Source organism: Hyla sarda, unplaced genomic scaffold (assembly GCF_029499605.1).
Source record: "Hyla sarda isolate aHylSar1 unplaced genomic scaffold, aHylSar1.hap1 scaffold_285, whole genome shotgun sequence".
NCBI lineage: Eukaryota > Metazoa > Chordata > Amphibia > Anura > Hylidae > Hyla > Hyla sarda.
In genome coordinates, this window is record NW_026609556.1 from 124,499 (window position 1) to 145,237 (window position 20,739).

General features: G+C 43.5%; 6 non-coding genes and 1 pseudogene across 6 annotated transcripts; all 7 read left to right on the forward strand.

The window, feature by feature from the left end:
* The first annotated feature begins 328 nt into the window (after positions 1–328).
* LOC130326566 (U2 spliceosomal RNA) lies at positions 329–529 on the forward strand (annotated as a pseudogene).
* A 2,092-nt stretch (positions 530–2,621) lies between these two features.
* On the forward strand, positions 2,622–2,812 carry LOC130326454 (U2 spliceosomal RNA). Its single transcript, XR_008871051.1, has one exon. It is a non-coding gene; the product is annotated as a U2 spliceosomal RNA (small nuclear RNA).
* A 2,077-nt stretch (positions 2,813–4,889) lies between these two features.
* Positions 4,890–5,080, forward strand: LOC130326455 (U2 spliceosomal RNA). The gene has a single exon (XR_008871052.1). It is a non-coding gene; the product is annotated as a U2 spliceosomal RNA (small nuclear RNA).
* A 6,869-nt stretch (positions 5,081–11,949) lies between these two features.
* On the forward strand, positions 11,950–12,145 carry LOC130326565 (U2 spliceosomal RNA). Its single transcript, XR_008871151.1, has one exon. It is a non-coding gene; the product is annotated as a U2 spliceosomal RNA (small nuclear RNA).
* A 2,107-nt stretch (positions 12,146–14,252) lies between these two features.
* Positions 14,253–14,443, forward strand: LOC130326457 (U2 spliceosomal RNA). Its single transcript, XR_008871053.1, has one exon. It is a non-coding gene; the product is annotated as a U2 spliceosomal RNA (small nuclear RNA).
* Positions 14,444–16,539: 2,096 nt separating this feature from the next.
* Positions 16,540–16,730, forward strand: LOC130326458 (U2 spliceosomal RNA). The gene has a single exon (XR_008871054.1). It is a non-coding gene; the product is annotated as a U2 spliceosomal RNA (small nuclear RNA).
* Positions 16,731–18,821: 2,091 nt separating this feature from the next.
* Positions 18,822–19,012, forward strand: LOC130326459 (U2 spliceosomal RNA). Its single transcript, XR_008871055.1, has one exon. It is a non-coding gene; the product is annotated as a U2 spliceosomal RNA (small nuclear RNA).
* The last annotated feature ends 1,727 nt before the right edge of the window (positions 19,013–20,739 follow it).

Sequence of the window (20,739 nt, forward strand, 5' to 3'; positions counted from 1 at the left end):
GTTGTTATTTCTCCGAGGGAATTGAAAAGATTGTTTTTAGGAAGGATTTTTACTATCTTTCTACTGGACAAAAAGAGAATTGGTGAAGAAGAAGCGGAGAAAATCTGGATGCATACACGATGGAAAAATTTATAAGAAGTACGTAAAGGAGAAAGCTGTAAGTTTTTGACCAATTTCTGTGATTGTTTTTGACATGTTTTTTTGTTTTGTTGTTTGGTCACTTTTTCTTGGCACTCGGTTCCCTTAGTTAGTTTTTTCCGTATGATGTTTTTTCAGATATTGTTTTAAGTGACGAGTCTTGGTAGGTGACCTGATGATCGTCCAAACAATAGTCTGTAACTGAGGAAAAAAAAAAAAAAAAAAAAAAAAAAAAAAATCTGTTCTTATCAGTTTAATATCTGATACGTCCCCTATCTGGGGACCATATATTAAATGGATTTTTGAGAACGGGGGCCGATTTCGAAGCTTGCTTCCGTCGCCCTATGCATTGACCCGATATGGCAGTATCTTCGGGTACAGTGCACCACCCCCTTACAGGGTTAAAAAGAAAGATTCCTACTTTCATTGCTACCTGCTTGCTGGCTAGCCAGCTAGCCAGCCCTGTGGGCCTTGCTGCTGCTGCAGCCAAAAAACAAAAGGTGGTGCTGCTGCTGCTTCTGCTGCTTCTGCTTCTGCTTGTGTCTGGCCCCTGTTGGAGCGTCCAGGCACAGGACTTCTGCTGCTGCTGACTAAATGGCCTCCTTAATTGGATCATTTGAGTAGCCAGCACACCTGTGCAGGTAGGGCATGACATGATAGGCAGCTGCCTTGATAGCGGGTGGGTGCTGAATGTTCCTAATTGACAAAATAAGATTAATGCTTATGAAGAAATATAAAATCTCATCCCTTCCCCAATATCGCGCCACACCCCTACCCCTTAATTCCCTGGTTGAACTTGATGGACATATGTCTTTTTTCGACCGTACTAACTATGTAACTATGTAACATAACATGGGGGGGGGGGGGTCTCCTGGCTGTTCACACAGGTGTGTCATTGCTGTACATTGACCATGCATTGCTTCTGTGGTATTGCAAAGGCAAAGACAAATGCTTCCAGCCATCCATTGCACTAATGGATTGGTCATCAGCTGGCTGTCTATGTCCCGCATCAATATAGACCAAAGTACAGAGGGTTAGGCTATGCTATTGTGCACCTACCTGATGCATCAGAAGGTGCGAGGCCCTTGCTAAATTCTGTGCACAGACTTTGAGATCTATGCTTTAGACTGTATCTAAACCTGCTCCAACATGGACTGACATTCTGGCCTACTTTCAGCCGATGCGACTTGTCTGTCGCTGAACAGTCGCTTTTTATGTATTCAGCACCTATGTATAATGTTGTAAAAATGCTCTAGAAGCTAAAGTCGCAGAAATGTCACACATATTTGGCCTGCAACTTTCTGTGCGACAAATTCAGACAGGAAAAATCAGTATAAATCCTTAGAAAATTATCCCCCAGTGTCTCCATCTGCTGGCGGTATTGAATAAGCATTGCTGCACTGATGGGGTATGCATTAGACGAAAAAAAAGAAGAAAAAGAAGAATAATACGCCCAGAAAAGAGGCGAAAAGGAGAAAAACGTAAAAAAACGTGAAAAAAAAGTAAGAGGAAGAGAAGGGAAAAAAAGGTGGAAATGGGTTTAAAAGTGATTTCGGCGGAGAAATATATATATATATATATATATATATATATATATATATATATATATACGCGCACACACACACATAGATATAAACGTATTCTCCGTTGAGATATTGCAGCCGCTGCTGTGTCCAGGCCCAGGAGCCTTAGCACTGTGCTGTGATGTCACTCAATACCACTGACATCACTAGGTGTAAACAACATCTCTCCTTTGCTGTGTATGTGACTATGGAGCTGTTTGGTGATGTCGTCTATTACGGCCTTCATAGAAGCAACAGGAGATTGTTGCATCCATCTAGAACCCTCAGAACTACAGTGCTATGATGTCACTCACTTCCACAGGCCTTGCAGAGTGTAAACAACAACAACCCAGCTTTGTTGTGTATGTAACCATAGGGATTTGTGATGTCACCTAGAACCTTCACAGCAGCGACAGCTTTATGAGGAGCATCAGCACTGCTCTGCCTGAGCAGAACCATCACCGCCATAGGTTGTCAAATAACCCGGATTTAACCCACACAGGTAAGTCCAATGGGGTGCAGGCATGTCCTCTATGCTTACAGCTTCCCGTGGGTGTTGGTTTGATACCGTTTGGGGACAGCCAAGGAGACATCTGCAGGCAACAAAGGTAGGTGTGTGCTTGTGTGTGTGTTTCCTATGCAGATCCTAAGCCCAGTGTCACATGCAAGTAGGAGGAGTAAGAAGGGTTCCTGGCAAATCCGGGTTATGGATTGCATTTAAAAAGGCCCCGTGGGAGTGCAATGGGCCCCTGTCTTGCTGCTTAGCAATAATGGTATGGGTTTAGGTTCTGCTGTGTGTACTGGTGGTTGACTGCCCCCCAGCCCAGAGTGTGCATGGAAAATTGTCTGGCAGCCTCCCTGACAGCAAGCAGTGATAGTGCCCATGAAGGGGACCTTGTTGGGCCCGCCCCTTTCACGGTTATCGCTTCTCGGCCTTTTGGCTAAGATCAAGTGTAGTATCTGTTCTTATCAGTTTAATATCTGATACGTCCCCTATCTGGGGACCATATATTAAATGGATTTTTGAGAACGGGGGCCGATTTCGAAGCTTGCTTCCGTCGCCCTATGCATTGACCCGATATGGCAGTATCTTCGGGTACAGTGCACCACCCCCTTACAGGGTTAAAAAGAAAGATTCCTACTTTCATTGCTACCTGCTTGCTGGCTAGCCAGCTAGCCAGCCCTGTGGGCCTTGCTGCTGCTGCAGCCAAAAAACAAAAGGTGGTGCTGCTGCTGCTTCTGCTGCTTCTGCTTCTGCTTGTGTCTGGCCCCTGTTGGAGCGTCCAGGCACAGGACTTCTGCTGCTGCTGACTAAATGGCCTCCTTAATTGGATCATTTGAGTAGCCAGCACACCTGTGCAGGTAGGGCATGACATGATAGGCAGCTGCCTTTATAGCGGGTGGGTGCTGAATGTTCCTAATTGACAAAATAAGATTAATGCTTATGAAGAAATATAAAATCTCATCCCTTCCCCAATATCGCGCCACACCCCTACCCCTTAATTCCCTGGTTGAACTTGATGGACATATGTCTTTTTTCGACCGTACTAACTATGTAACTATGTAACATAACATGGGGGGGGGGGGGGTCTCCTGGCTGTTCACACAGGTGTGTCATTGCTGTACATTGACCATGCATTGCTTCTGTGGTATTGCAAAGGCAAAGACAAATGCTTCCAGCCATCCATTGCACTAATGGATTGGTCATCAGCTGGCTGTCTATGTCCCGCATCAATATAGACCAAAGTACAGAGGGTTAGGTTATGCTATTGTGCACCTACCTGATGCATCAGAAGGTGCGAGGCCCTTGCTAAATTCTGTGCACAGACTTTGAGATCTATGCTTTAGACTGTATCTAAACCTGCTCCAACATGGACTGACATTCTGGCCTACTTTCAGCCGATGCGACTTGTCTGTCGCTTAACAGTCGCTTTTTATGTATTCAGCACCTATGTATAATGTTGTAAAAATGCTCTAGAAGCTAAAGTCGCAGAAATGTCACACATATTTGGCCTGCAACTTTCTGTGTGACAAATTCAGACAGGAAAAATCAGTATAAATCCTTAGAAAATTATCCCCCAGTGTCTCCATCTGCTGGCGGTATTGAATAAGCATTGCTGCACTGATGGGGTATGCATTAGACGAAAAAAAAGAAGAAAAAGAAGAATAATACGCCCAGAAAAGAGGCGAAAAGGAGAAAAACGTAAAAAGACGTGAAAAAAAAGTAAGAGGAAGAGAAGGGAAAAAAAGGTGGAAATGGGTTTAAAAGTGATTTCGGCGGAGAAATATATATATATATATATATATATATATATACGCGCACACACACACATAGATATAAACGTATTCTCCGTTGAGATATTGCAGCCGCTGCTGTGTCCAGGCCCAGGAGCCTTAGCACTGTGCTGTGATGTCACTCAATACCACTGACATCACTAGGTGTAAACAACATCTCTCCTTTGCTGTGTATGTGACTATGGAGCTGTTTGGTGATGTCGTCTATTACGGCCTTCATAGAAGCAACAGGAGATTGTTGCATCCATCTAGAACCCTCAGAACTACAGTGCTATGATGTCACTCACTTCCACAGGCCTTGCAGAGTGTAAACAACAACAACCCAGCTTTGTTGTGTATGTAACCATAGGGATTTGTGATGTCACCTAGAACCTTCACAGCAGCGACAGCTTTATGAGGAGCATCAGCACTGCTCTGCCTGAGCAGAACCATCACCGCCATAGGTTGTCAAATAACCCGGATTTAACCCACACAGGTAAGTCCAATGGGGTGCAGGCATGTCCTCTATGCTTACAGCTTCCCGTGGGTGTTGGTTTGATACCGTTTGGAGACAGCCAAGGAGGCATCTGCAGGCAACAAAGGTAGGTGTGTGCTTGTGTGTGTGTTTCCTATGCAGATCCTAAGCCCAGTGTCACATGCAAGTAGGAGGAGTAAGAAGGGTTCCTGGCAAATCCGGGTTATGGATTGCATTTAAAAAGGCCCCGTGGGAGTGCAATGGGCCCCTGTCTTGCTGCTTAGCAATAATGGTATGGGTTTAGGTTCTGCTGTGTGTACTGGTGGTTGACTGCCCCCCAGCCCAGAGTGTGCATGGAAAATTGTCTGGCAGCCTCCCTGACAGCAAGCAGTGATAGTGCCCATGAAGGGGACCTTGTTGGGCCCGCCCCTTTCACGGTTATCGCTTCTCGGCCTTTTGGCTAAGATCAAGTGTAGTATCTGTTCTTATCAGTTTAATATCTGATACGTCCCCTATCTGGGGACCATATATTAAATGGATTTTTGAGAACGGGGGCCGATTTCGAAGCTTGCTTCCGTCGCCCTATGCATTGACCCGATATGGCAGTATCTTCGGGTACAGTGCACCACCCCCTTACAGGGTTAAAAAGAAAGATTCCTACTTTCATTGCTACCTGCTTGCTGGCTAGCCAGCTAGCCAGCCCTGTGGGCCTTGCTGCTGCTGCAGCCAAAAAACAAAAGGTGGTGCTGCTGCTGCTTCTGCTGCTTCTGCTTGTGTCTGGCCCCTGTTGGAGCGTCCAGGCACAGGACTTCTGCTGCTGCTGACTAAATGGCCTCCTTAATTGGATCATTTGAGTAGCCAGCACACCTGTGCAGGTAGGGCATGACATGATAGGCAGCTGCCTTGATAGCGGGTGGGTGCTGAATGTTCCTAATTGACAAAATAAGATTAATGCTTATGAAGAAATATAAAATCTCATCCCTTCCCCAATATCGCGCCACACCCCTACCCCTTAATTCCCTGGTTGAACTTGATGGACATATGTCTTTTTTCGACCGTACTAACTATGTAACTATGTAACATAACATGGGGGGGGGGGGGGGGGGGGTCTCCTGGCTGTTCACACAGGTGTGTCATTGCTGTACATTGACCATGCATTGCTTCTGTGGTATTGCAAAGGCAAAGACAAATGCTTCCAGCCATCCATTGCACTAATGGATTGGTCATCAGCTGGCTGTCTATGTCCCGCATCAATATAGACCAAAGTACAGAGGGTTAGGCTATGCTATTGTGCACCTACCTGATGCATCAGAAGGTGCGAGGCCCTTGCTAAATTCTGTGCACAGACTTTGAGATCTATGCTTTAGACTGTATCTAAACCTGCTCCAACATGGACTGACATTCTGGCCTACTTTCAGCCGATGCGACTTGTCTGTCGCTGAACAGTCGCTTTTTATGTATTCAGCACCTATGTATAATGTTGTAAAAATGCTCTAGAAGCTAAAGTCGCAGAAATGTCACACATATTTGGCCTGCAACTTTCTGTGCGACAAATTCAGACAGGAAAAATCAGTATAAATCCTTAGAAAATTATCCCCCAGTGTCTCCATCTGCTGGCGGTATTGAATAAGCATTGCTGCACTGATGGGGTATGCATTAGACGAAAAAAAAGAAGAAAAAGAAGAATAATACGCCCAGAAAAGAGGCGAAAAGGAGAAAAACGTAAAAAAACGTGAAAAAAAAGTAAGAGGAAGAGAAGGGAAAAAAAGGTGGAAATGGGTTTAAAAGTGATTTCGGCGGAGAAATATATATATATATATATATATATATATATATATATATATATATGCGCACACACACATAGATATAAACGTATTCTCCGTTGAGATATTGCAGCCGCTGCTGTGTCCAGGCCCAGGAGCCTTAGCACTGTGCTGTGATGTCACTCAATACCACTGACATCACTAGGTGTAAACAACATCTCTCCTTTGCTGTGTATGTGACTATGGAGCTGTTTGGTGATGTCGTCTATTACGGCCTTCATAGAAGCAACAGGAGATTGTTGCATCCATCTAGAACCCTCAGAACTACAGTGCTATGATGTCACTCACTTCCACAGGCCTTGCAGAGTGTAAACAACAACAACCCAGCTTTGTTGTGTATGTAACCATAGGGATTTGTGATGTCACCTAGAACCTTCACAGCAGCGACAGCTTTATGAGGAGCATCAGCACTGCTCTGCCTGAGCAGAACCATCACCGCCATAGGTTGTCAAATAACCCGGATTTAACCCACACAGGTAAGTCCAATGGGGTGCAGGCATGTCCTCTATGCTTACAGCTTCCCGTGGGTGTTGGTTTGATACCGTTTGGGGACAGCCAAGGAGGCATCTGCAGGCAACAAAGGTAGGTGTGTGCTTGTGTGTGTGTTTCCTATGCAGATCCTAAGCCCAGTGTCACATGCAAGTAGGAGGAGTAAGAAGGGTTCCTGGCAAATCCGGGTTATGGATTGCATTTAAAAAGGCCCCGTGGGAGTGCAATGGGCCCCTGTCTTGCTGCTTAGCAATAATGGTATGGGTTTAGGTTCTGCTGTGTGTACTGGTGGTTGACTGCCCCCCAGCCCAGAGTGTGCATGGAAAATTGTCTGGCAGCCTCCCTGACAGCAAGCAGTGATAGTGCCCATGAAGGGGACCTTGTTGGGCCCGCCCCTTTCACGGTTATCGCTTCTCGGCCTTTTGGCTAAGATCTTGTATCTTGTCAAGGGGCTCTGAGTTCGTCGAACCTTCGGCCTTGAGGCATCGGCGGTTTTTTTAGCCGTCTTAAGCCTCATGCTGCTATAGGAGGAGGACTTACAAAGAACGGGATGGCGATCCCCCATGGCGACCCTTAGGTTTGCTGCGCATACTGAAACTCGGATTAAGAACACCTTCCGTATTGAAGTGGATGAGGAGAAAAAGGAGAAGATGACTTTGGAATTTTTTGTCAAGAGAATTATGCTGGATTTATTGCACATTCAGAGAGAAGATGTGTTTTGCCTAAAAGACCCAGGTAAAGGACTTTTCATTCTTACCTTGACTTCCGCATCTGCATGTGACCATATGTTTGAGAAAGTTCGGGAGCTTGCCAATGAGGAGGATATGAAAGGACTTGTTTTCATTGCTCTATATTCTAATGGCGATGTTCCACTGGTGGTTACTATGCACGATCCATACGTGGATATAAGAGACATTGTCTTATTTTTAAACCAATATTGTGCGGAAGTCAAATACTCTCATAAAATAATGAATGCAATGGACTTTTGGACTGGAAAGCATAAGTTTGCTGTTAAGTTCAGAGAAGATGTGAGAGGAATTGGAGGTCTGTGTCGCCCACCTGCAAATTTTTTAATTGGGCGTAAACGTGGCTATTTATTCTACCCTGGGATGCCGTATTATTGCAGGAAATGCCATGAATATGGTCATACACAAGAATCTTGCAAAGAGGAAGTGGTTATTTGCAAAAGATGTGGCCAAAAAGGCCACACCACTTTGGACTGTCAAAATGAGATTCTGTGTAATGTGTGTAAGCAGAAAGGACACGCTTTTAAGGATTGTCCTCAACGCTCCTGGGCCAATATTGTGGCTACGTCGGCTGGTCCCTCGATGAGGAAGAGCTCCATGGATGCTGTGCCTGTGCCTAAGACCCACACCCTGAAAGTGATGCCTGAGTCTTCTGCTACCGGAATTCCTGTGATACCTGCTGTGGCTCATGTCTCCAAAAGCATTGTGTCCCCGGGGAAGGTCGTGGGACCTGAGACAGAAGTGAGGGGTTCTCCTCTCATGGAAGTTGAGGGTCCTGGACCGCCCAGAAGGGATACAGAGGAGATGGATGTAGAAGAACGGCGAAAGAGGAAAAGCAGAGACCGGAAAGAGGAAAAGGGCCTTAACATCAAAAGGAGTGGTCGAGTTAGTGCAGACGAGGGGAATGTGGAGATTGTCTGCCAAAAGGTTATAACAGCATCCGACCCTGTTAATATTGAGGAATTTGTGTCACCACCTGCAGATTGGGGTTCTTTGTCTGAGGATAATGAATGACCCAGGAGCTACCAAGTGTTAATATCTCCTCCTTCAATGTGAGGAGTTTGAAGAGCCCGGAGAGGAGGGCTGCTTTATTCTCTTTCTTGTCTTCTTTGCCTACAGACATTTTATTTTTACAGGAATGTGCCATTGATTATGATATCAATTATTCATCTTTGAGATCTGAATGGACTCTTGGCCCGTCTGTGTGGTCAGGGGATAATGAGAGGAAAGTGACTGGTGTTGGCATACTGTTCAAGAGCAGTGAGTATAAAGTTACCTCCTTCACAGACATTGTACCCGGTAGAGCCCTGCTCGTTCATATTATTTATAATGACATGAATATGAGACTTTTAAATGTATATGCCTCTCCAGATAAGGATGAAAGATCTGATTTATTAGAGAAAATTCAGTTTTATTTCCCGGGTTCATCCCCGCTTATCATCGCTGGTGATTTTAATTGTATAATGGCAGGAGAGGAGCGGGCTGGAGGATCTGAACAAAGGAAAGATAAGACTGAAAAACAACTAAAGGATTTTATAGTTGATTTTAATTTAAAAGATTTGTGGAGAACCTCTTTCCCTAATGACCCTGGGTATACCTGGGGGAATAGCCTTTATATGTCAAGGATTGATTATATTTTTGCTTCTGGATTTGCATTTTATGGGAATATGCAATTGACTTCTACCTTTTTTTCAGATCATAAGATTTTATCTGCTACATGTAAGTTTGATGGGGTTTGCAGAGCCAAAGGAGTCTGGCGTCTGAATGTCTCTTTGCTTGAAGATGAAGAAATTAAATGTAATTTTATCTATCTTTTTAAAAAATTGCAGAACTCAAGGACTAATTTTAATTCTCTTTTAGCATGGTGGGAATTCTGCAAGGTAAAATTTAAAGAGTATTTTATTAAGATGGGTGTTAAAAAAACAAAAGAGAAATTGAAATGGTATAGAGATCTTAACACAAAACTACAAACCTATTATCAACTCAAAGAGCTGGGTGTATATGTAGACGATCTGATTTTAAGTGTTAAAAGTGATATTCAGAAGGCTATAACTAACAAAGGGAAAGAAATAATTTTTAACTCCAAAGTTGAATGTAAAGAGAAGGATGAAAAGTGTACAAGATTCTTTTTTAAAAAGGTAATGGAAACAAAAAAGTTAATGATTAACATTGAGGATGAAACTACTAATGTAGGAATGTTATCCAAAGCTAAATCCTTTTATCAAGATCTGTTTAATGAGAAACCCATTGATATATCTGCTGCTAATTTTCTCCTAAGCACTTTAGATTGTGGTTTAAGTAAGGAGGACCAAGATGCACTTTGCACAGAAGTAAGATGCCAAGAATTAGAAATTGCTGCTAAAAGTTTATCCACAGGTAAAACACCAGGTTCTGATGGACTTCCTGTAGAGTTTTATAAAACCTTTTGGGAAATTTTTAAAGATGATTTGCTTAATATTTTTAAGGAGGCTTTTAATTCTGATGTTCTACCTTTATCTTGGAGGAGTGGTATAGTGTCTCTGATCCCCAAAAAGGGGGATAGGAACAGCTTAGAAAATTGGAGACCAATTACGCTTCTTAATGTTGATTATAAGATTATGTCAAAAATTTTTGTTAACAGAATGAAGCCGTTTTTGTACAAGGTCATCCATGTGGATCAGGTATGTGGTGTCCCAGGAAGGAGTGTAGCTGAACCTTTAAATGCTATTAGGGACGTCATATGGTATCAGCAAGAGCGGAATCAAAGTCTAGCCATTCTATCTCTAGATTTTCATAAAGCGTTCGATAGAGTATCACATTGTTTTTTATGGATGGTTTTACAACGCATGGGTTTTCCTAACATATTTATTAAGCAAATTGCTCTCTTATATAAAGGTTCTTTTAGCAGGATTTTAATAAATGGTTTCCTTACAGATTTTATTAATTTATCATCAGGGGTAAAGCAAGGCTGCCCTCTGTCTCCTATACTGTTTATATGTGCAATAGAACCTCTGTTAAACTTAATAAGGAATGATAAAATAATAAAAGGAGTGCCAGTTCCTGGAGGTAATAATGCCACCCTTAAAGTGTGTGGCTATATGGATGATATTAATGTTTTTTGTGAAAGTGCCTTCTCTTTACAAAGAGTTGTTGATGTTACTGATTTCTTTTGTAAAGCTTCTGCTTTTAAACTTAATTTATCTAAATGTGACTGTTTTTATATAGGTAAATGGGAAAACGTGCAAATACCAAATCTAAAATTACAGTCAGAAAAAATAAAAATCCTTGGAGTCATCTTTGATAAAAATAACAATGGTGAGGAAAGTTGGCTAATGGTAAAAGAAAAGGTAAAGAAAAAGGTAGACTTTTGGTCCCTAAGGAAATTATCCTTAGAAGGTAAAATTTTGGTGATTAAGGCTATGCTAATACCCATTATGCTCTATTTAAATATGATTTATCCTCCTAATGAACTTATGTCTAGGCAACTTCAGAGGATTCTCTTTGAGTTTCTATGGAGTTCTAAAGCAGAAAAATTAAAAAGAGATACTATGTATAAGTCACAAAAAAATGGAGGAAAACAGGTTCCCTGTATTAGAAAATTTTTATACTTAAGGTTTTTTAGTTGGTGTTTTAGGGGACTTTTTATGAAAAGTGTATGGTCCTGTTTTTTAAAGTACTCTGCGGGACATATTTTTAGAAAAAGAGAATGGGTGTTTTTATCATTATCTTCTCCTGTACTTTTAACTCCGCCTAAACATTATGCCATCTTAGAAAAAATTATACGTATGTATAACCTTAAAGACTTTGACTTGTTAACCTTGAGGGATGCTCGCAAGATAGAAGTACAGTTAAATTTGCAAGAAGAAATATGTATGGTCTCTAATTTTTCTTATAATAGGTGTGTACAAATATGGAAAAAGGTAAACGAGCCATATCTTTTTAATGAGCACAAGGATTTAGCATGGATGATTATCCATGAGTGTCTTCCGGTAAGATTTTTCCAATATAGAAGAGGTCTAAATGCTGTATGTGTCTGTCCCCGGGATAATTGCAATATAGATGAAACTGTTTTGCACCTTTTCTGGAATTGTTATTTTGCACAAAAGGTTTTTAGACTAATTGGTTCTTTATTGAAATTCCTAACAGGTCTAAAAGTTTTAAATCATGAAGTTGTTTTATATGGCAAAAGTGATGGAGTTATGAAAGAAAAAGAGAGAATTTTGTGGATTTTTATCAACTGTACAAAAAATGTATTATGGAAAGTTCGTAATATCCTTGTCTTCAAAAGAGATTTTATTTGTGAAAAAGAATGTTTGAAGATGATATACAGTGAAGTTTACTTGTACTATTTAATTGATAAAAAGAGATATGGGCAGAAAAAAGCATTAGCTATGTGGAATTTACATTTATGGAAAACAGTATTTGATGTATTGTAAACATTTTTTGTGATGTATTTAAGTTTTTGAGTTTTTTCAATAAAAATGTAAAAAAAAAAAAAAAAAAAAATCTGTTCTTATCAGTTTAATATCTGATACGTCCCCTATCTGGGGACCATATATTAAATGGATTTTTGAGAACGGGGGCCGATTTCGAAGCTTGCTTCCGTCGCCCTATGCATTGACCCGATATGGCAGTATCTTCGGGTACAGTGCACCACCCCCTTACAGGGTTAAAAAGAAAGATTCCTACTTTCATTGCTACCTGCTTGCTGGCTAGCCAGCTAGCCAGCCCTGTGGGCCTTGCTGCTGCTGCAGCCAAAAAACAAAAGGTGGTGGTGCTGCTGCTTCTGCTGCTTCTGCTTCTGCTTGTGTCTGGCCCCTGTTGGAGCGTCCAGGCACAGGACTTCTGCTGCTGCTGACTAAATGGCCTCCTTAATTGGATCATTTGAGTAGCCAGCACACCTGTGCAGGTAGGGCATGACATGATAGGCAGCTGCCTTGATAGCGGGTGGGTGCTGAATGTTCCTAATTGACAAAATAAGATTAATGCTTATGAAGAAATATAAAATCTCATCCCTTCCCCAATATCGCGCCACACCCCTACCCCTTAATTCCCTGGTTGAACTTGATGGACATATGTCTTTTTTCGACCGTACTAACTATGTAACTATGTAACATAACATGGGTGGGGGGGGGGGGTCTCCTGGCTGTTCACACAGGTGTGTCATTGCTGTACATTGACCATGCATTGCTTCTGTGGTATTGCAAAGGCAAAGACAAATGCTTCCAGCCATCCATTGCACTAATGGATTGGTCATCAGCTGGCTGTCTATGTCCCGCATCAATATAGACCAAAGTACAGAGGGTTAGGCTATGCTATTGTGCACCTACCTGATGCATCAGAAGGTGCGAGGCCCTTGCTAAATTCTGTGCACAGACTTTGAGATCTATGCTTTAGACTGTATCTAAACCTGCTCCAACATGGACTGACATTCTGGCCTACTTTCAGCCGATGCGACTTGTCTGTCGCTGAACAGTCGCTTTTTATGTATTCAGCACCTATGTATAATGTTGTAAAAATGCTCTAGAAGCTAAAGTCGCAGAAATGTCACACATATTTGGCCTGCAACTTTCTGTGCGACAAATTCAGACAGGAAAAATCAGTATAAATCCTTAGAAAATTATCCCCCAGTGTCTCCATCTGCTGGCGGTATTGAATAAGCATTGCTGCACTGATGGGGTATGCATTAGACGAAAAAAAAGAAGAAAAAGAAGAATAATACGCCCAGAAAAGAGGCGAAAAGGAGAAAAACGTAAAAAAACGTGAAAAAAAAGTAAGAGGAAGAGAAGGGAAAAAAAGGTGGAAATGGGTTTAAAAGTGATTTCGGCGGAGAAATATATATATATATATATATATATATATATATATATATATATATATATATATATATATACGCGCACACACACACATAGATATAAACGTATTCTCCGTTGAGATATTGCAGCCGCTGCTGTGTCCAGGCCCAGGAGCCTTAGCACTGTGCTGTGATGTCACTCAATACCACTGACATCACTAGGTGTAAACAACATCTCTCCTTTGCTGTGTATGTGACTATGGAGCTGTTTGGTGATGTCGTCTATTACGGCCTTCATAGAAGCAACAGGAGATTGTTGCATCCATCTAGAACCCTCAGAACTACAGTGCTATGATGTCACTCACTTCCACAGGCCTTGCAGAGTGTAAACAACAACAACCCAGCTTTGTTGTGTATGTAACCATAGGGATTTGTGATGTCACCTAGAACCTTCACAGCAGCGACAGCTTTATGAGGAGCATCAGCACTGCTCTGCCTGAGCAGAACCATCACCGCCATAGGTTGTCAAATAACCCGGATTTAACCCACACAGGTAAGTCCAATGGGGTGCAGGCATGTCCTCTATGCTTACAGCTTCCCGTGGGTGTTGGTTTGATACCGTTTGGGGACAGCCAAGGAGGCATCTGCAGGCAACAAAGGTAGGTGTGTGCTTGTGTGTGTGTTTCCTATGCAGATCCTAAGCCCAGTGTCACATGCAAGTAGGAGGAGTGAGAAGGGTTCCTGGCAAATCCGGGTTATGGATTGCATTTAAAAAGGCCCCGTGGGAGTGCAATGGGCCCCTGTCTTGCTGCTTAGCAATAATGGTATGGGTTTAGGTTCTGCTGTGTGTACTGGTGGTTGACTGCCCCCCAGCCCAGAGTGTGCATGGAAAATTGTCTGGCAGCCTCCCTGACAGCAAGCAGTGATAGTGCCCATGAAGGGGACCTTGTTGGGCCCGCCCCTTTCACGGTTATCGCTTCTCGGCCTTTTGGCTAAGATCAAGTGTAGTATCTGTTCTTATCAGTTTAATATCTGATACGTCCCCTATCTGGGGACCATATATTAAATGGATTTTTGAGAACGGGGGCCGATTTCGAAGCTTGCTTCCGTCGCCCTATGCATTGACCCGATATGGCAGTATCTTCGGGTACAGTGCACCACCCCCTTACAGGGTTAAAAAGAAAGATTCCTACTTTCATTGCTACCTGCTTGCTGGCTAGCCAGCTAGCCAGCCCTGTGGGCCTTGCTGCTGCTGCAGCCAAAAAACAAAAGGTGGTGCTGCTGCTGCTTCTGCTGCTTCTGCTTCTGCTTGTGTCTGGCCCCTGTTGGAGCGTCCAGGCACAGGACTTCTGCTGCTGCTGACTAAATGGCCTCCTTAATTGGATCATTTGAGTAGCCAGCACACCTGTGCAGGTAGGGCATGACATGATAGGCAGCTGCCTTGATAGCGGGTGGGTGCTGAATGTTCCTAATTGACAAAATAAGATTAATGCTTATGAAGAAATATAAAATCTCATCCCTTCCCCAATATCGCGCCACACCCCTACCCCTTAATTCCCTGGTTGAACTTGATGGACATATGTCTTTTTTCGACCGTACTAACTATGTAACTATGTAACATAACATGGGGGGGGGGGGGGGGGTCTCCTGGCTGTTCACACAGGTGTGTCATTGCTGTACATTGACCATGCATTGCTTCTGTGGTATTGCAAAGGCAAAGACAAATGCTTCCAGCCATCCATTGCACTAATGGATTGGTCATCAGCTGGCTGTCTATGTCCCGCATCAATATAGACCAAAGTACAGAGGGTTAGGCTATGCTATTGTGCACCTACCTGATGCATCAGAAGGTGCGAGGCCCTTGCTAAATTCTGTGCACAGACTTTGAGATCTATGCTTTAGACTGTATCTAAACCTGCTCCAACATGGACTGACATTCTGGCCTACTTTCAGCCGATGCGACTTGTCTGTCGCTGAACAGTCGCTTTTTATGTATTCAGCACCTATGTATAATGTTGTAAAAATGCTCTAGAAGCTAAAGTCGCAGAAATGTCACACATATTTGGCCTGCAACTTTCTGTGCGACAAATTCAGACAGGAAAAATCAGTATAAATCCTTAGAAAATTATCCCCCAGTGTCTCCATCTGCTGGCGGTATTGAATAAGCATTGCTGCACTGATGGGGTATGCATTAGACGAAAAAAAAGAAGAAAAAGAAGAATAATACGCCCAGAAAAGAGGCGAAAAGGAGAAAAACGTAAAAAAACGTGAAAAAAAAGTAAGAGGAAGAGAAGGGAAAAAAAGGTGGAAATGGGTTTAAAAGTGATTTCGGCGGAGAAATATATATATATATATATATATATATATATATATATATATATATATACGCGCACACACACACATAGATATAAACGTATTCTCCGTTGAGATATTGCAGCCGCTGCTGTGTCCAGGCCCAGGAGCCTTAGCACTGTGCTGTGATGTCACTCAATACCACTGACATCACTAGGTGTAAACAACATCTCTCCTTTGCTGTGTATGTGACTATGGAGCTGTTTGGTGATGTCGTCTATTACGGCCTTCATAGAAGCAACAGGAGATTGTTGCATCCATCTAGAACCCTCAGAACTACAGTGCTATGATGTCACTCACTTCCACAGGCCTTGCAGAGTGTAAACAACAACAACCCAGCTTTGTTGTGTATGTAACCATAGGGATTTGTGATGTCACCTAGAACCTTCACAGCAGCGACAGCTTTATGAGGAGCATCAGCACTGCTCTGCCTGAGCAGAACCATCACCGCCATAGGTTGTCAAATAACCCGGATTTAACCCACACAGGTAAGTCCAATGGGGTGCAGGCATGTCCTCTATGCTTACAGCTTCCCGTGGGTGTTGGTTTGATACCGTTTGGGGACAGCAGAGGAGGCATCTGCAGGCAACAAAGGTAGGTGTGTGCTTGTGTGTGTGTTTCCTATGCAGATCCTAAGCCCAGTGTCACATGCAAGTAGGAGGAGTAAGAAGGGTTCCTGGCAAATCCGGGTTATGGATTGCATTTAAAAAGGCCCCGTGGGAGTGCAATGGGCCCCTGTCTTGCTGCTTAGCAATAATGGTATGGGTTTAGGTTCTGCTGTGTGTACTGGTGGTTGACTGCCCCCCAGCCCAGAGTGTGCATGGAAAATTGTCTGGCAGCCTCCCTGACAGCAAGCAGTGATAGTGCCCATGAAGGGGACCTTGTTGGGCCCGCCCCTTTCACGGTTATCGCTTCTCGGCCTTTTGGCTAAGATCAAGTGTAGTATCTGTTCTTATCAGTTTAATATCTGATACGTCCCCTATCTGGGGACCATATATTAAATGGATTTTTGAGAACGGGGGCCGATTTCGAAGCTTGCTTCCGTCGCCCTATGCATTGACCCGATATGGCAGTATCTTCGGGTACAGTGCACCACCCCCTTACAGGGTTAAAAAGAAAGATTCCTACTTTCATTGCTACCTGCTTGCTGGCTAGCCAGCTAGCCAGCCCTGTGGGCCTTGCTGCTGCTGCAGCCAAAAAACAAAAGGTGGTGCTGCTGCTGCTTCTGCTGCTTCTGCTTCTGCTTGTGTCTGGCCCCTGTTGGAGCGTCCAGGCACAGGACTTCTGCTGCTGCTGACTAAATGGCCTCCTTAATTGGATCATTTGAGTAGCCAGCACACCTGTGCAGGTAGGGCATGACATGATAGGCAGCTGCCTTGATAGCGGGTGGGTGCTGAATGTTCCTAATTGACAAAATAAGATTAATGCTTATGAAGAAATATAAAATCTCATCCCTTCCCCAATATCGCGCCACACCCCTACCCCTTAATTCCCTGGTTGAACTTGATGGACATATGTCTTTTTTCGACCGTACTAACTATGTAACTATGTAACATAACATGGGGGGGGGGTCTCCTGGCTGTTCACACAGGTGTGTCATTGCTGTACATTGACCATGCATTGCTTCTGTGGTATTGCAAAGGCAAAGACAAATGCTTCCAGCCATCCATTGCACTAATGGATTGGTCATCAGCTGGCTGTCTATGTCCCGCATCAATATAGACCAAAGTACAGAGGGTTAGGCTATGCTATTGTGCACCTACCTGATGCATCAGAAGGTGTGAGGCCCTTGCTAAATTCTGTGCACAGACTTTGAGATCTATGCTTTAGACTGTATCTAAACCTGCTCCAACATGGACTGACATTCTGGCCTACTTTCAGCCGATGCGACTTGTCTGTCGCTGAACAGTCGCTTTTTATGTATTCAGCACCTATGTATAATGTTGTAAAAATGCTCTAGAAGCTAAAGTCGCAGAAATGTCACACATATTTGGCCTGCAACTTTCTGTGCGACAAATTCAGACAGGAAAAATCAGTATAAATCCTTAGAAAATTATCCCCCAGTGTCTCCATCTGCTGGCGGTATTGAATAAGCATTGCTGCACTGATGGGGTATGCATTAGACGAAAAAAAAGAAGAAAAAGAAGAATAATACGCCCAGAAAAGAGGCGAAAAGGAGAAAAACGTAAAAAAACGTGAAAAAAAAGTAAGAGGAAGAGAAGGGAAAAAAAGGTGGAAATGGGTTTAAAAGTGATTTCGGCGGAGAAATATATATATATATATATATATATATATATATATATATATATATATATACGCGCACACACACACATATATATAAACGTATTCTCCGTTGAGATATTGCAGCCGCTGCTGTGTCCAGGCCCAGGAGCCTTAGCACTGTGCTGTGATGTCACTCAATACCACTGACATCACTAGGTGTAAACAACATCTCCCCTTTGCTGTGTATGTGACTATGGAGCTGTTTGGTGATGTCGTCTATTATGGCCTTCATAGAAGCAACAGGAGATTGTTGCATCCATCTAGAACCCTCAGAACTACAGTGCTATGATGTCACTCACTTCCACAGGCCTTGCAGAGTGTAAACAACAACAACCCAGCTTTGTTGTGTATGTAACCATAGGGATTTGTGATGTCACCTAGAACCTTCACAGCAGCGACAGCTTTATGAGGAGCATCAGCACTGCTCTGCCTGAGCAGAACCATCACCGCCATAGGTTGTCAAATAACCCGGATTTAACCCACACAGGTAAGTCCAATGGGGTGCAGGCATGTCCTCTATGCTTACAGCTTCCCGTGGGTGTTGGTTTGATACCGTTTGGGGACAGCCAAGGAGGCATCTGCAGGCAACAAAGGTAGGTGTGTGCTTGTGTGTGTGTTTCCTATGCAGATCCTAAGCCCAGTGTCACATGCAAGTAGGAGGAGTAAGAAGGGTTCCTGGCAAATCCGGGTTATGGATTGCATTTAAAAAGGCCCCGTGGGAGTGCAATGGGCCCCTGTCTTGCTGCTTAGCAATAATGGTATGGGTTTAGGTTCTGCTGTGTGTACTGGTGGTTGACTGCCCCCCAGCCCAGAGTGTGCATGGAAAATTGTCTGGCAGCCTCCCTGACAGCAAGCAGTGATAGTGCCCATGAAGGGGACCTTGTTGCGCCCGCCCCTTTCACGGTTATCGCTTCTCGGCCTTTTGGCTAAGATCAAGTGTAGTATCTGTTCTTATCAGTTTAATATCTGATACGTCCCCTATCTGGGGACCATATATTAAATGGATTTTTGAGAACGGGGGCCGATTTCGAAGCTTGCTTCCGTCGCCCTATGCATTGACCCGATATGGCAGTATCTTCGGGTACAGTGCACCACCCCCTTACAGGGTTAAAAAGAAAGATTCCTACTTTCATTGCTACCTGCTTGCTGGCTAGCCAGCTAGCCAGCCCTGTGGGCCTTGCTGCTGCTGCAGCCAAAAAACAAAAGGTGGTGCTGCTGCTGCTTCTGCTGCTTCTGCTTCTGCTTGTGTCTGGCCCCTGTTGGAGCGTCCAGGCACAGGACTTCTGCTGCTGCTGACTAAATGGCCTCCTTAATTGGATCATTTGAGTAGCCAGCACACCTGTGCAGGTAGGGCATGACATGATAGGCAGCTGCCTTGATAGCGGGTGGGTGCTGAATGTTCCTAATTGACAAAATAAGATTAATGCTTATGAAGAAATATAAAATCTCATCCCTTCCCCAATATCGCGCCACACCCCTACCCCTTAATTCCCTGGTTGAACTTGATGGACATATGTCTTTTTTCGACCGTACTAACTATGTAACTATGTAACATAACATGGGGGGGGGGGGGGTCTCCTGGCTGTTCACACAGGTGTGTCATTGCTGTACATTGACCATGCATTGCTTCTGTGGTATTGCAAAGGCAAAGACAAATGCTTCCAGCCATCCATTGCACTAATGGATTGGTCATCAGCTGGCTGTCTATGTCCCGCATCAATATAGACCAAAGTACAGAGGGTTAGGCTATGCTATTGTGCACCTACCTGATGCATCAGAAGGTGCGAGGCCCTTGCTAAATTCTGTGCACAGACTTTGAGATCTATGCTTTAGACTGTATCTAAACCTGCTCCAACATGGACTGACATTCTGGCCTACTTTCAGCCGATGCGACTTGTCTGTCGCTGAACAGTCGCTTTTTATGTATTCAGCACCTATGTATAATGTTGTAAAAATGCTCTAGAAGCTAAAGTCGCAGAAATGTCACACATATTTGGCCTGCAACTTTCTGTGCGACAAATTCAGACAGGAAAAATCAGTATAAATCCTTAGAAAATTATCCCCCAGTGTCTCCATCTGCTGGCGGTATTGAATAAGCATTGCTGCACTGATGGGGTATGCATTAGACGAAAAAAAAGAAGAAAAAGAAGAATAATACGCCCAGAAAAGAGGCGAAAAGGAGAAAAACGTAAAAAAACGTGAAAAAAAAGTAAGAGGAAGAGAAGGGAAAAAAAGGTGGAAATGGGTTTAAAAGTGATTTCGGCGGAGAAATATATATATATATATATATATATATATATATATATATATATATATATACGCGCACACACACACATAGATATAAACGTATTCTCCGTTGAGATATTGCAGCCGCTGCTGTGTCCAGGCCCAGGAGCCTTAGCACTGTGCTGTGATGTCACTCAATACCACTGACATCACTAGGTGTAAACAACATCTCTCCTTTGCTGTGTATGTGACTATGGAGCTGTTTGGTGATGTCGTCTATTACGGCCTTCATAGAAGCAACAGGAGATTGTTGCATCCATCTAGAACCCTCAGAACTACAGTGCTATGATGTCACTCACTTCCACAGGCCTTGCAGAGTGTAAACAACAACAACCCAGCTTTGTTGTGTATGTAACCATAGGGATTTGTGATGTCACCTAGAACCTTCACAGCAGCGACAGCTTTATGAGGAGCATCAGCACTGCTCTGCCTGAGCAGAACCATCACCGCCATAGGTTGTCAAATAACCCGGATTTAACCCACACAGGTAAGTCCAATGGGGTGCAGGCATGTCCTCTATGCTTACAGCTTCCCGTGG